This window comes from Panthera uncia (assembly GCF_023721935.1).
Source record: "Panthera uncia isolate 11264 chromosome B2 unlocalized genomic scaffold, Puncia_PCG_1.0 HiC_scaffold_25, whole genome shotgun sequence".
NCBI classification, from domain to species: domain Eukaryota; kingdom Metazoa; phylum Chordata; class Mammalia; order Carnivora; family Felidae; genus Panthera; species Panthera uncia.
Genome location: NW_026057581.1, coordinates 21,960,442 through 21,974,682, shown reverse-complemented (window position 1 = coordinate 21,974,682; position 14,241 = coordinate 21,960,442). Strand labels below are relative to the sequence as shown.

Sequence of the window (14,241 nt, the reverse complement as noted above, 5' to 3'; positions counted from 1 at the left end):
AAAAATTAAAAATTAAGAACAACACAAAAAATAAAATAAAGGATGTGATATCTTAGGTGTGTTTTGGTTTGGTTGTTGCAAGAAGGTTCGTAGAAGAGAGAAAAAGGGAAAGAAAACTTAAAAGTAAAAAAAGTAGGAAAACATTTGAAAATTTACAAAAATGAATACTATAAAATATAATAAAATTTAAATGATTAAAGTAAGAAAAAATTATTAAAAAATAAAAATATAGTAGAAAAAAATTTAAAGAAAAATGTTTTTTATAAAACGGAAAATAAAAATAGATTTTTCTCTTTCTGTATTCAAAATAAGAAATGAGAAGAAAAAGGAAAAAAATTGAATAGAAGGACCAGTAAACAGAATGAAATATGATTGAAATTACATCCAGTTTCCCCTAGAAGTCAAACTATGAACCACTTTATAGTGTGCAAACTAAACAGGCCTAGAGACTTGTGGTGTTTCTCTATATCATGGTGCATTTGGACGTGTCTTGGTGTAATGGCACCTTTCTCCCCTAGATGGCATTGTTTAGTTTACTGGTGTGGATTGTTGTGGTTTCTTTATGGTGTACGCACATGCGCGGGAGAGGTGAAAATGGCGCCACCCATCTACCTAGTCTCTAGCATCAGAACTATATGTTCTCCCCGATTGGCAATCAAGCATCACTCTTTGTCTCTGGCTTGTGTCCACTCCCTGCTTCTGCACTGTCTGCAACTAAGTTGTCAGCCTTCCAAGTGGCACCTCCCTCCTGAGTTTTATCTCAGATGGGGCTGTGTTTCCAAACCCCTCACTTTTAACGTTTATTTATTTTTGAGACAGAGAGAGACAGAGCATGAATGGGGGAGGGTCAGAGAGAGAGGGAGACACAGAATCCAAAACAGGCTCCAGGCGCTGAGCAGTCAGCACAGAGCCCGTCGCGGGGCTCGAACCCACATACCGCGAGATCGTGACCAGAGCCGAAGTCGGACGCTCAACCGACTGAGCCACCCAGGCGCCCCACCAAACCCCTCACTTTTGAAGGCCCTGTGGCTTTGACCCACGCAAACCCACTTGACCCTCTTGCCGATCAGTGGTTGGGTGCTGGCTCATCCCTAGGAACATTCATATGACTGCAGTGTTTCAGATGCCAAGTGACTGCAGCTAGTTGCCCGCCCCAGAAAAAGTTTGCGCTGTGGTGTAGCAGTAGCGTTTCAGGGATTATGGTAAATCACAATACATATCTGGCACGCAGCTTCACCGCCCCCCCCCCCATTGTCCTTGTTACAACGACAGCAAACGTGGCTGTTCTCTGGGGTCCACTGGGACCTCTCCCTGTGGGGAGGCCGCACAGCTTCTACCAATTGTTCTCTCAGCAGGGGAATCGCCTCTTTCCCTGGGCCCAAGGACCTCTTGGACCTTGCTCTCTGCTCCTGGGGTTTCACCCTTTCCAGCAGATCCATCAGATATCGAGCTGTGGAGTTTCAGACTCTGTGCCCCCCCCCCCCCCCCCCATTTATAGTGCCCTGATGGTATTTAAACCCTTTCCTTTCTCCTTTTCTTTTTTGGTCCTTTATGGGTGTTTCCACTCTTTCTCTCCAGCTGCTTTTGGGGGGAGTGTTTTTCCTGTACTCTTCGTCCTGTCTCTGTCCTCTCTCCAGAAGAAAAAACAGCTCCCTACTCTCTATGGCTTCTCTCTTCCCCATTTCTCCTCTCCATACCACGTACCTGCTGAGTTCTGTGGCTCAAGTTATGCAGATTGTTGTGTTAATCTTCAGATCGATTTTCTAGGTGTGCAAGTTGGTTTGTTGTTGATCTAGCTGTATTTCAGGTAGGAGAGAAGCAGAAAACTACCATGCTGCTCCACCATGTTGGACCCTCCCCTATAATGGTGTTTATAATATATGATACTGTTTTGAAAAAAAAATTAGAAATAGCTTGCTAAATGTTACATTTCTTAAAGATACAGGAAAATTGAATTTGGATATATCTATGTCATACTTAGAAATCTGGAACTGTTCAAATCTTTTAACACTGTTTTATCTACTTTTCAGCAAATTATGGCAAATGACTTTGTGCAGGACAGACAGGGGCAGTAATAGTCCATAAGTTATGCTTTCTTGTATATAGGTTTCTGTAGTCAAGTGGACTTTCTATACAAAGTTGGCATGTTCTGTGGACATAAGATGTGGTATGTCACTGATTGCTATTAAGTTATCACTGGGATTGCAAGTTCCATTGGAGAAAAGAGCATCAAAGTCATTTGGATGTCTTTTATTGACAACTGAAAATGCACATGCAGTGTATTTATTTGCAAACATTTAAAGTTTGAAATCAAGGTAGCCTAGATGAAATAAAACAGTTTTTCTTTTTTTTCTTTTCCCTTAAGTTTATTTTATTTTGAGGGAGACAGAGAGAGGACATAAGTGGGGGAGGGGCAGAGGGAGAGGGAGAGAGAGAATCCCAAGCAGGCTCCATGCTCTTAGTGCAGAGTCCAATGTGGAGCTCAAAGTCACGAACCAGAAGTTCATGATCTGACCCGAAATCTAGAGTCAGATACTTAATTGAGTGAGCCACCTAGGTGCTCTGAAATAGGTGTTTTTCAAGCAGAATGTTGCTCATGTTGAATGTAGTTCAGTCCTTTCTACTTGGATGACAAAAACTTTAGGCTGACATGTTTTGGTGACCTGTGATTGGTTAATGAGATCCAACTTAGTTGGTGATATCCCCTTTCATCCCCTGGGGGTCGATTAAAGAAATTCTGGAATGGAAGCACTGTGCTAGTCTTACATGGAACATTTCTTTCCACATGGCTCCTCAAGAGCATATGCAATATGGAAGAATCTGTATCTTTCTTGCTTTTTTACATTCCAGAAACAGGTGTAGAAATCTTCGTGGTGTGGTGTGTGTTCACCATTGGGAAAAGAGCTTGATAAGTATTTCCCTGCCAGGTGCCTAGTTATTTTCATAAGTTCGTTCTTGTTGATGTGATCTGATATAAGGAACTTAGTTTTATCTAGTATAAGAAACTGCTGCTTAACCTTGATTCTTTCTTTTATCTTTGGAATTTTAGTATCATGTTGCTTTTGAACAAATTGACCATCTTCTAATCTTTGTTTCAAAAGCCAGTGCTGCATGGGGCGCCTGGGTGGCGCAGTCGGTTAAGCGTCTGACTTCAGCCAGGTCACGATCTCGTGGTCTGTGAGTTCGAGCCCTGCGTCAGGCTCTGGGCTGATGGCTCGGAGCCTGGAGCCTGTTTCTGATTCTGTGTCTCCCTCTCTCTCTGCCCCTCCCCCGTTCATGCTCTGTCTCTCTCTGTCCCAAAAAAAAAAAAAAAAAAGCCAGTGCTGCATAAAGTGCTTCTCTGAAGGCAGTGTGCCGCAGGGCTGGGCGGGAGGTCAGTGATAGTGGTTAGTGGTGCTTCCAGCTCCCCAAACCATTCCATTTGGGGGGAAGAAACCCTTGGACTTTTATAGTTTGTAAGAAAATGAAGTACAAGGTCTCTCATAAAAAATGTCATTTCTTCTGTTGTTCTTAGTGTGCGATTTGCCTTTTATCGTTAGAATCAAATTTTGAAAAATTTATTTGGTGAAAAATAAGCCTTATGAATGAATATTCATTCATTAATTTTGCAAATATGTAGTAGCTGAACATACAAATTTAGTAAGATGCATTTCCTTCTTTCAAAGAGTGCTTAGTTTATTGGGAGAGATAAAGTCAACATCTCCAACAAAAACCAGTGATCTATAGGCACATGGTGCTGTGGCTGCAGAATGGAGGGTTACTTAACCTGGAAAAGTCGAGTCAGAGAATCTTTTCACAAGGAAGTTCTCAGAATGCGCAAGAGTTAATCAGGCAGAGAATGGAAGGGCTTCCCTTGGGTGAGGGAGCTGTATTTGTATGGATGCGTACTTCTGTCTGGCTGATGCTCTGAGAGAGGTAGTTGATGGCAACACATGGGGTAGGTCAGATATTCAGGAAATAAATTATGAAGATAAAAGACGTCAGATTGTTTGGAAAAGTTTTAGAAGAGTGACCTTATGAGACTTGTATTTTAGATCATTTTGACAGTAGCTTGGAGAGCTGGTCAGAGCCACATGTGTTGATTGGAGACAGAGAACTGCACTTGTGTATTTTGGTAATGAGAGATGATTTATGTGAGAAATTATGGGAAGACCTGGACTAGCAGTAGTAGAAGAGATTGAAGGGGAGACACAAATCCTAGAGATTGGAGTTTAGAAGCCCAGTGACTGCTTGTATATCAGGAATAAAGGACAAGGACTAAAGGATGCCTTCCATTTTTCTGGATTGAATAATCAGGTGCTGGTTGGTAGCATTCACCTACGTAGGAAGAGCATGAGCTTATATTAGATTTTGGATGTGTTGAGTTTAAGGTGCTTTGGCAACACCCAGGCGGAGAAGTCCTGCATGTGTAAACTGGAGCTCATGAGGGAGACCAGAAATGGAAATACAGAGATCTGACAGAACTTGACACATAATTGGTAACTGAAGTCAGTGGTATTCAAAAGGGACCAAGAATGGTATGTAGTAGATATAGAAGAGAACAGGGCTGAAGATGGGGTCACTGACTAATAGGGATGATTGGAGGATATGAGTCCTTGAAGGAGATTGAGTAGGAGTGTTCAAAGAGGTAGGAGGAAGGTCAGGAGAAAGGCCAAAAAAACTGAGGGAAGGCATGCTTTGGAAGAGGATGTGACCAGTAATGTCAAATGCTACAGAGACCTCAAGTGAGATAAGCACTGAAAAGTAACTGGATTGAATAACTGGAAGGCCATTGGAGACACTACTGGAAATATTTCTATTGCAGTGGGACATAGAACCTATAGTTCATTGGGTTGAGGAAATGAAGATAGTATAGACTTAATGTTTAAGGCTCAGTGCCTTCTTAAGAAATAGGGAGATAGACAATGCCAGAGGGGACTTGTAGCTGGATGGGTTTGTGGGTGCTTGTTGTCGTCATGGAAGAAACTTGAGCATTTTTGTATGTTGAAATTAATAAGCCATAATGCTTTGGCCTATGCAAGCAGAAAGATCCTTTTTCCATTGAAATAGGATACAAGCAAGAAAGATGGATGCCAATGAGGTGAAGATTGAGTGTGTGCTAGAAGAGAAGGTGAGAACTGGAAAGATTATTACTTGGTCATTCTGTACCTCCCCATAAAGAAAGATAAGTTATTTAAAACCAAAGGAAAGCCATGTGGTTTTTATGATGAAGAAACTAGTTTCACTGCATAGAAACTTGGGTGATTTATAAGTCTTTAAACCCCAGTGGAGGAAAAGTTATTACTTAATAATATCATAGACAGTCACTTTTATTTAAAGAATCCTGGTAGAAGACAAACTGGAAACTCCATGTGCTATTTTTTTCTTCTACCAGAAGGTTTACCCAAATTATATTCCTGTCATTGGCATTTTGGAGCTTGAGGACAATAGCACTGTTACAACATGAATTTTTAGAGCCAATTTTGACCACAGTGAAGTGACTTTAAAGGCTGAAGGTCAAGAGTATGATTGATTGGGTGATTACAGTTCCTTTTAAAACAAATTAGAGGTGGCAGGTTTGCCATGGGCCAAAAATACTGCAAGGAAATGAATCTCATCAGCATTTAAAACTTCTTAGATCATCAAAAAAGAGTTTAACGTTTAAAATATAGATACACACACACACACACGCACACACACGGGAATGACTTGCATTAGTAAGTCTAGCCTGATTTTTCTGTTAAATAATATATAGGCACAAGTTGGGTATGTTTTTTATTTTTAATTTAGGGACTGGTACCCTAAATGTTGAATGCATTTATCAGTTCAATTTATTTACCTTCTTTGTCTTTATATTTGGGGTCTTCTCAGTGATTGTATTTGTGGTTAGTCATTTGTGTTTGGGATTCCTGGTTTAGAAGGAGGCAGGGGTACAAGAAGGAATAAGGACTAGCGTTAGGAAACACTTCCTTCCCCAAAGAAGGGACAAAGCATGGAGAAGGATATGTGGGGGTGTCTCTCATCATGGAGCAAGATGAGATGGTGGTTTTGGAGAACGAATATTTCTCAGGAAACCAATATGTGTTAGACACCAAGCTATGCACTTTCACATGTGCTGCATTCTTACAATTATCTTGGCAAGGTAGATATTGAAATTATTTGTAGTTTCAAAGGAAAAAATAAAAGGAGGTGAGAAGATGCCAGAAAAGAACTTTTAAAAGTAACAAGAAGTAGTGATGATGATGATGATGATGATGACAGTGATTGTTACAGATGAATATTGCTTCAGTGTAGCCAATTGTGGTGCTTTTATTCTGATATTTTAGAGAGAGAATGTAGAGTCTTTGGCAGAGTGGAAAAGGTTAATGTTGGTTATTAAGCTGGTTATATGAGGGCTAGTTGAACTCTCTACTTTTGTATACTTGGAAGTTTTCATACTGATAGTTTTTTTAAATGATCGAGCAAAGAAGTAAAATAGTCTTGGTTTTGACAGAAAGTGGGAGAACATTTATGAATAGCAGGGAGACTTTCCTTCTTTTTTCTATCAGACATAAGTGACAGCATTAGCCTTTGAACCCATTTTTTGAGGCAGAATTACTGACAATCCATTTAGGAAATGAAGACACTAAAATCAGGGTTTTTTTTGTTTGTTTTGTTTTATTTAAATGTGGTCATCTCAGCTTTATGTGTGAAGACTGTGAAGTTAGGTGGTTTCTTCATCTTTATCTGATTGTGTGAAAGTTTTGTCCCAGGGAAGCAGCATTTCTATTACAAGGAAGGCCTGGACTGGAACTATCTCATTGCAGAAGGTATACAGCTCCAAGAGGGGAGGGGATCAGCATGTAATCAGTGAGCATCTATTTCTGTAGTACACAGTAGTGGGGACTGGAAGGAGCAACAAAAGCAGGAAAATAAGATAGTAGCTAATATTTATGGAGGGTTTACTCTGTGCTGGGCACTCTCTATACACTTTACTTATATTTAATCTTTACAATGTCTCTAGAAAGTAGGGACTATTTATTCTTATTTACGTTTATTTTTTTATTGTGGCAAAATGTACAAGTCATAAAAATGACTGTCTTAACTATTCTTAAGTGTACAGCTAAGTGGCATTAAGTACATTCACACTGTTGTGTAAACCATCACCCCATCCCTCTCAGAACTTTTTTGTCTTCCTCAGACTGAAACTCTGTACCCATTAAATACTAACTCCTAATTCCTACCTCTGGACCCTCCTCACCCTGCCTCCCCTTCCCTCCTCTGCCAAGCCCCTGGCTACCACCATTCTACTTTCTGTCTCTATCAATTTGACTATTCTAGGGACCTCACATAAGTGGAATCATACAATATGTGTCAATTTGTGACTGGCATATTTCAGCATAACATCCTCAGGGTTCATCCATGTTATAGTCTGTGTCAGTTTCCTTCTTTGTTAAGGATGAGCTGTATTCCATTGTACGCATGTGCCACATTTTGTGCAATTATATGTCCATGTCCTCTTGGGTTGCTTCTACCTTTTGGCCCATGTGAATATGCTGCTATGAACATGGGTGTAGAAGTACGTTTGAAATCTTGCTTTCAGTTCTTTTGGGCATATAGCCAGAGGTAGAATTGCTGGCTCATATGGTAATTCTATGTTTAATATTTTTAGGGACCGCCATATTACTTTCTACAGTGGCCTCACCAGTTTGCATTTCCGTCAGTGGTGTGCCAGGCTTCCTATTTCTCCAGATTGCAGGTAGGTATTATTCTTATTTTAGTATTACAGAGGAGGAAGAGAAGTGCAAAGGTTGAATGGGCTCACACAGCTAACATGTGCAGATCTGAATTGAACCCTGTAGTCCAACTCAGAACCTTTGTTGTCCAGGTAAGATGGGGCCCAGAGAGGCTCAGAGACATGATTAAGGGCATTATGCCTAATAGAGTATCCAAGCCTGGATTCAGACCCAGGCAGTTAAGCACTCTTAGATTTAGTGGTTGGTTTTTCTTTTCTTTTTCCTTGTTTTGTTAAAAATGGTCTTTAAAAAAATTCCACATTTTGTAGAACGATACTAATTTTTGAATATCTCTAAATAGTTTTTTTCTGCCATTCTAAATTTATACTTTAAACTGTTATTTAAAATACCATCTTAAGAGATGTATATGGTATGTTCTGTTTTCTTTTTATATGGATTTCTTGGGCAATATTTTGCCTTTAAATGTTTTGAATAAATATGAAATGATTTTGGTGGGATTTTTTATACATCTTCACTCTGCCTCCTCCTGCCAGAAAGTTTGCCTTCAAATAAAACCAAGCAAAATTATCTCAAGCCAGATTTAAATTGGGGGAAACGTCGAGGGTATGACAGTGAAATTTCCAGCTTTCTCACCAGAGGAGCTAGGAAGTGTACTTATTTTTTTAATCCCTGTGTGTGTTTTGCTAAGAGGTGTACATTCTCCCTCAGAGGGTAGTCATCTAAGGGGGTGTTGTGGCATTCTGAAAATAGTGCCCTTCCTTGGTAATGCTGGCTCAGGGTGGCCTATCTCCAGAACCTCTCCTGCCACTGCCAGGGAGGCCTCCTGTGAAAATAACAGATCTAGGGGCCTCTTTGACCCTGTTCATCTAGGCAGGCCATCTGGGTGGGTGACTTCTGTGCTTCATTTTAAGACTGGGTGGCTGGGTGTGTATGGCCTTAAGTGCCCTCCCAGGTTTGGGGGTAATGGATTGTATAGTATAGCATTATACCGGGTGTTGGCTTTAGATAGAGACTCCTGGTCCCCTTGTATGAAGGGTCCACCATCGGCGAAGATCAACATTCTGATCTGGAAGGTATCTTTAGAATAGTCACTAATTCAGTGGTTCCTAACCTTGGTTGTACACTACACTCCACCTGGGGAGCTTGAAAAAATGATGATGCCTTAAAAAAAAAAAAAAAAGGAAAAAAAAGAAGAAAAAATGAGGCCTGAGGCCCACCTTCAGAGATTCTGATCTAACTCGTCTGGTGGGTGCCCTGGCCAGTGGGATTTGTAAAAACGCTTTACGGATAATTCTAATGTATGGTTAAAGTATAGGATTGTTGTTCTGATTTCTCTTGAGTACCTGTTTCTTTGGGCTCTAATTAAGATTTCTACCACCACAGAAGATACAGAAGGTCTTTTCTCTGGTTGTCCTTATTAGCAAGGTTTGCTGGAATATATTTCTTATAGACAAAGGGACTCTCTTCTGTTTTGTTTATCTGTGGTTGAAATTTATTTTCATATCCTTATGGAGTATGTATGTCTTCATATTCACACAATGTTGTGCTGGTCGCTGTGGAGGACAGATCTTATTCTGCAGCGGCTTGAGTTTAGGAATAGAGAGGAAAGACAACAATTTGTTTTCCAAGATTTCAACGCAAGCTCCAGGTCACTGAGTTCTAATGGCAGTTTCATTTTGTAAACTGAAGACTGTTGTGACATCGGAGCTGACGTTTCTGCAGTTCTGGAAGTCTTCTCATTTAGACCCTTAGTACCTGTAGTGCCTGCCGGCCTGTGCATTTAGACACTCAGCCGTATCATTACTTTAGGAAATCTGGCTGTATCTGAGTAAACTGCACAGTCTGAGGGCGTCTGGTTTAGAGGAATGCTTTGAGCCTCTCCTGGGCTGTTTTGAGTTTATTTAAAAAGGCAGTGAAGGATCTGGCACCCTCCTCCCTGTGTTGTACTGTGGCTTTAAGATTATTTGGTTGAAACTTCATCAAAGTCCAGAGATGAGATTTGGGGTTTGGGGAAACAAGTATTCTCCTTGCTTTGATTTTGTTTTAAAAATGAGTATTTAGATGTAAAATTTTCTAACTTCATCATTGTTTGTATTCTGTGTGTTTATGAGAGCTCTGTCAGCGGTTGAAGCAGAAAGGATATATGACCTGTGGTGCTTTTCCTGCTGTGTATCAGAGACCTCACTTAAGGGTAGAAAATGTTTGTGTTACTCCAGTAGTGGAGGACAAGGACTTCCTGACCCACTCCGAAACCTTGCAGATACGGGCAGAGCAGAGAAATCTGTACATGTATATGTGTATGCACTTAGGAATATATGTAGTATAAGCATACATGATGTTATGTTTATTTGTATTCATACATAGCTGCTAATTCAGAGTGATGCAGGAAATTCTTGTAGGGACATCTGTCATTCATCCTCCTTGGTTTTTTCAAAGAGAGGCACATTTGGGTTTGATCTAGCATTCACATTTAGGTAATTTCATAATGGTTGTGGGGGCTGGACTGGGGAGGTGGCTGTCTTCTCCCATTTGTGTGGATTTCTCCTCTTAAGTTCATTACCTTGGTGACAGGTTTGTGTGGAGGGGTGGAGTGAAGGCCTGGTGGGTGAGGGGGACTCATTGTTCAGATCAAAGGCAAGGGCGTCTGTTCATTTCTGATGTCTTAGAAAATGAAGGCTGTGCTCCCCTGCAAGGACCTGAAGGGGATGTTGGATCAGTTGGAATGATTTTTTTCTGCTCTGTACTCTCATTTGATTCTCCATCACCTTCCCGCTAATTATTCCCTGGTTGTTGACCTCCAGGGGCTAATTAGTTACACATGTCACTAAGAAAAGGTCAAGGGTTGTAACAATGGGGCACTTAATTTTCTGTCACCTTAACTTAGTTTTTAACATGCCAGATGTTTGAAATGAAAAGGCAGCAAATTCTCTTTAACAACATGTGGAGAAGGATGTTCTTCCGGCCCCTTCTCCTAGTCCCAGTGTCCCCTCAGGGGCTTTCAAAGCCAGGACCATTTCTAAGGGGAACAGTTCAGAAATGGTTCCCTTCCCTCAATGATAGTTTGTGGCATCTTCATATAGGAAGTGTAGAATCAGATTTTATATTACGGTAGGATGGGAGGGGCCACAAATATAACAGTAAAACCATGGTGTTTTTTTGTAAAACTAACAAATGTTCCAATCTTATTGAAAATGGGGATTATTAAACAAAAGTAAAGCTAGTGTCGGATGCTTACAGTGAGCCATCACTTCCTCTATGTCAGTCAGTCTCTGTTAAAAAACCAAGATGAGTAAGACATGGTCCCTCCCCTCTAAGAACTTAGTGAGAAGCTCCTTGTGCCATTTATCTTCTTAGCTGTACACTCTTCCATTGTTACCAATCATGCCCATCTCCCTCCTTTTCCACTTATAAATGCCAAGATGACAGTTTTGTCACATCTTGGTGCCCTTTCTTTTTGGAATGCAGGGCACTCTTTTCATTGTGGCACCTGCTACTCCCATGTGTGGTCCTAACATAGTGGTTTCAGGTACCTCTCCCCACCTAGATCTGTGTTATCACAAGAACCCAAGGTGACTTGGGCATACAAAATGGTTCTGCTTCAGTTGGGCTAAATGGGTCCTGAGAATCTGCGTTTCTAAGGAATGCCCATGTGATGCCAATGCTTGTCTGTGCACCACACTGGGGATAGCAAGCCTTTACCTTAGAAAGCCTACTTAATCTCCACCAGTGCCAGAGAGAAGCAAAGATGTTTGACTTGTCTGCTAATATGGGATAGCATACATAGCTAACCAAATACCTCTACCTAAATACTCTCATGGGGAGTCAAAGTTAAAAAATGTACCTGTTTACTAGGTGCTAGGTTGAGCTCTCAGCATTTTATTAATATCCTTGATACAACAGTTTTATATCTATTTTATAGATGGGAAAATTGAGGCGCAGAGGGATTAAGTAGCTTGACCAAAGTCACATTAACTAACAGGTGAAGGAACAGGGCTTTGAATGCAGGCAGTATGACCTCACCATCCCAGCTTTGAAAGGATTGCTGTGTGCTTCCTCTTTGTCTAAGGTGTTATATCTGTGGGAAAGTGGAGTCAGATCATGGCTCAGAAATGAGTGTCTCGGTTTGGATAGTAGGGTTCCAGAGGGCAACCTGTTTCCAGGTGTGTGGTTGATATAAGGTATAACCAATAGAGAGTGGGCCATGCTATTCATGTTTAATGGGCAGGAGTAGTGGAGGAAGGGAGACAGGCCAGATGCTAGTAGTTGAGGAACAAGAGGGCATGTGTAGCAAACTTTTATTTTAGCCTTACGATGCATCTGATACTATGGTTTACATTCGTTATTTCTTTTGAAACTTATAATGATCTTATGGTACAGGTACAGATTTTAAAGATAAAGGAACTGAGGTTTGGACAGATTAAGTAATTTTCCCAAGGTCTACAGAGAGGAAGGTAATATAATTTTAAATTTGAAGTCAGTTGCTCTGTGGCCTTCCAGGGCAGGGCCTTAGAGTAGAAATTAAAATATAGAGGGGAGGTTAGAACTTGGTTGTTGACACTGCATTGTAAATGAGGTGCTTGGCCAACAGATAAGTGCAAGAACACAAGAGCTGCAAAGCAGAGAATCTATAAGACTCACTCAGTGTTGGCCCTTTAAAACTGGCCTGGAGTCCCCCAAGATCTCCCAGTGTAGGGCTGGTCCCCAGGCTGGACACAAGGCTGAAGCTGCATGTAGGGTTGGATGGCTCCAAGTTTAAATCCATTTCCATCTGGTTAGGATTAAATACTCTTCCTGACTTCCTGCTTCCTTCATCCCTGAGTCAGCCCAGGAGAGGCCAGTCCTGCTCTTGCTTTGACTCCTGTCCCTGGGACACACACCCTCTGCTGCCACACTCTGCTTCCCTACAAGTGACAGATGTTTCTGCTTTCTTCCCCCCATCTTTCTGATTATTACATTTCTTGCCACAGACATTCCTCATTGCTCCAAATGTGAAAATCCGAGCTTATTTCCTTTAAATGAATTATTGTACAGCCTCATATGACCCCATATAAATCTCTTTAACAGAGAACTAAGCTGACAGCATGTGTGGTGTGCTTGGGGAATTCTCTGCCTCAGGAAGCTCATAATGGAGGGAGTGGAATGGGGTTAGCTGGTGGGCACTGCTCATTTTTTTGGTAATTGTTGATAATATGGGACACCTCCAGAAGGTTCTCCATGAAGCTGCTCTGTGCATATGAATTCCAGCCCCTCATGCAGTGTGAAATGCCTCTGGTCCCCTTCCTCTCTGGGTAAGAGAGCAGGCTTTACTCTCTGATGTGGCCCCTTTCCTCTTTATTCTTAAGATTAAAAGCCTGCCTTCCATTTTTTTCAAAAGGATTCTCTCTCTTTTGTAAATGTTTATTTTGAGAGATGACAGGGATAGAGAAAATCCCAAGCAGACTCCATGCTATCAGTGTAGAGCCCAATGTGAGGCTCGATCTCACGAATCATGAGATGATGACTGAGCTGAAATCGAGTCGGTCACTTAAGGGCACCTGAGGGGCACGTGGGTGACTCAGTTGGTTGTGTCCGACTCTTGATTTTGGCTCAGGTCAAAATGATCTCTCTCTCCTTCTCTGTCCCTCCTCCGCCTGCCTGTCTGTCTCTCAAAATAAATAACATTAAAAAAAGAGTCTGTTGCTTAACTGACTGAGCCACCCAAGCACCCCTAAAAGAATACTATATGACAAAAAGATAAGAAATAAAAAGGGAAAAAAGCACCTCCATTTACCATCCTAAAACAGTGATTATCAGTTTTTAAACTTTTCTGCAATGATTTTTACATATTTGTGCCTGTTGTTTTCTGTCTGCATCCCCCTTTATTGCTACATAATCTACATCATTACCATTTTAATGGTTGCATAATATTCTGTTGTGGTACTGTACCATTAATTATTTAGCTCTGTTGTTGACAAGTACATTGCTCCCACCTTTTCACAATTATTAATAACACCATAAGGTATATCTTTGTGCGTGTAAGTATTTCCATATTTTGAATTAGATTCTTATGAGAGAGTCCCAGGTGTGGCATTACTAGGTCAAAGAGTATGAAGAATTTTATGGCTTCTAAAACACATTGCCAGATTGCTTTCCAGAGGAGTGGAACCAATTTACAATGCCATCACAAAGTCATTTGTTTCCCAGATGGCTAGCCAGGGTTAGGGATGTGGCCTCTCAGAGTAGGAGAGGAGAAGGGTGTGTGTGTGTGTGGGTGTGTGTGCGCGTGTGCACGCAGAACTCATGGATTCCTGTGTGTGTTGATTTAAGCCTCAATGACATTATGCATTATTCTTGTTAATAGGAATATATTAGGTGTCTAATGCCAGTGTAGTAATTGTCCAGTTCAGTGTTTAGTATTGCAGTGTGTTAGACAAGGAATAAAGCAACTTATGTGTATTCCCTGTTTCTCTGGAATTTTGAAAATTTTTAAAAATTGGCAAAGGTTAGTTAACAACCTTTAGCCACTGTGATGAGGTTCTTAGTGGCC

At 41.0% G+C, this 14,241-nt stretch overlaps 1 protein-coding gene across 9 annotated transcripts in view; it reads left to right on the top strand.

Moving 5' to 3' along the window:
- The window catches only part of FARS2 (phenylalanyl-tRNA synthetase 2, mitochondrial), a 533,637-nt gene that overhangs the window by 44,387 nt on the left and 475,009 nt on the right, over nt 1-14,241 (top strand). For 7 of the 9 annotated variants that reach the window (XM_049654906.1, XM_049654905.1, XM_049654911.1 and 4 more), the window contains exon 2: nt 7,631-7,717. The exons of the other annotated variants lie outside the window; for them this stretch is intronic. The gene's annotated coding sequence lies outside the window, so the exon portion shown is untranslated. The remainder of the gene's footprint in view (nt 1-7,630; nt 7,718-14,241) is intronic. 9 annotated transcript variants of the gene reach the window in all.